Genomic DNA, 1751 nt, shown 5'->3' with positions numbered 1-1751 from the left:
GGGATCAAAGGAGTGCGCCACCACGCCCGGCTGGTTGTTTTATTTTTGTTTTGTGTGTCTCATGGGTGTGTGGGTGTGTCTACCTAGAAGATGCTAAAGGGATGCCAGATCATCTGGAGCTTAAGTTACCTGTGCTTATGAGTCACCTAACAAACTCAGGTCCTCTGGAGAGCAGCCAGTGCTCCTAACTGCTAAGTCATCTCTCCAGCCCCTGGTGTGGTTTTTTTAAAAACAGACTTATATAGCCAAGATGGCCTTGAACTCCTAATTCCCCTGTTTCTACCTCCTGAGTTCTGGGATTACAAGTGTGCACTACCGCGTCCAGATTTGTTGTCACTTATGTATGTATCCATGTGTATGTGGGTATGCATACTTGTATGTGCCTGTATGGAGGCTAGAGCGTGGTGCTCACACCTTTAATTCCAGCACTCGGGAGGCAGCGGCAGGCAGATTTCTGAGTTTGAGGCCAGCCTGGTCTACCAAGTGAGTTCCAGGACAGCCAGGGCTACACAGAGAAACCCTGTCTCGAACAAAAACCAAAAAAAAAAAAAAAAAGCCCCTGGTTGGAGGCTAGAGGTCAAGGTTGGATCTCTGCTTTTGTCGATATTACACTTATTATCTTCTGAGACAGCTGTCTCACTGATCCAAGCTCACCAGTTTGGCTAGACTGGCTGGCCAGCAAGTCCCCGGATCCCCTTTATGTCTGCTCCCAAGTGCTGGAGTTCTAGGCACATTCTGCTGTAGTTAGCTTTTTACGTGGGTGTTGGGGATCTAAACCTAGATCCTCAGACTTACACAGCAAGCACTTTACCTACTGAGCAATCTCCCCACTCTGTCTCAGGCATCGAGACTCGGTTTCATACTATGGCCTAGAACTTACCATGTAGCCTAGTTCAGTCTTCAATTTGTGTCTGCCTCAGCCTTTAGGGTGCTAGCGTTGTAGGAAAGGCATGAGCAGCCATCATGCCTAGCTGATGGGTGCTAGTGGAACATGAGCCTGTTCAAGAGAGCAGGTTTTAAGGTGGTACGTGGCCACTGTGCCAGCCTAGTCTGGAACAAGCAAGTGGGGAAGAGACTGCAAAGCATGTCCCCCCATGGAGGGGCAGCTAGCTACCATGGAGTGACTAGTGAATTGCTTCTAATTTATTTATTTACTGTACGTGCATGTGCATGTTATACTGTAAGTGTGAAAATCAGAAGACAGCCTTTAAGGGTCAACTCTTCCGAGTGTGGTTTCTGGAGATTTAAATCGTTAGTCTTGACAGCAGTCACCCTTACCCACCATCTCTTTAGCACTAGTCTGTTTTTTTGTTTTTGTTTGTTGCATTTTTCCTGTGAAGTTCTGTGATTTTTAAATATTGGCAATGTGATATCAGTCACTGCGTTGAGTGAGGTGAGTGTGTCACTAAACTCATGGTGACAGCTGCCCCTTGACTGGCAAACAGTAAAAGGTGCTAACATTGGGTGAACACTATTGCCCCCTGCCTGGTGATGGCCAAGCACTGTGATACCATTGATTTAGTCCTCTAAGCCTGCTGGGCCTAAGCCCTGGTTTACCTCTCTTTTATACAACTCACACAGCAGACGGTAGAGGAGCTGTGGTGGCAGAAATGAGCAAAGTCTGTATTTGAGAATGTTTAAGAATGAGGGATGAAGCCGGGCGTGGTGGCGCACGCCTTTAATCCCAGCACTCGGGAGGCAGAGGCAGGCGGATTTCTGAGTTCGAGGCCAGCCTGGTCTACAAAGTGAGT

The 1751-nt window shown here is 47.7% G+C and overlaps 1 protein-coding gene across 4 annotated transcripts in view; it reads left to right on the top strand.

Annotated features, from left to right (window-relative positions):
• Positions 1 to 1751, top strand: part of Wdr62 (WD repeat domain 62) — a 40427-nt gene that overhangs the window by 19561 nt on the left and 19115 nt on the right. The window lies entirely within an intron of this gene.

Source organism: Mus caroli, chromosome 7 (assembly GCF_900094665.2).
Source record: "Mus caroli chromosome 7, CAROLI_EIJ_v1.1, whole genome shotgun sequence".
Taxonomy (NCBI): domain Eukaryota; kingdom Metazoa; phylum Chordata; class Mammalia; order Rodentia; family Muridae; genus Mus; species Mus caroli.
The sequence above is the reverse complement of the archived record's forward strand: the minus strand, read 5'-3'. Positions and strand labels throughout refer to the sequence as shown.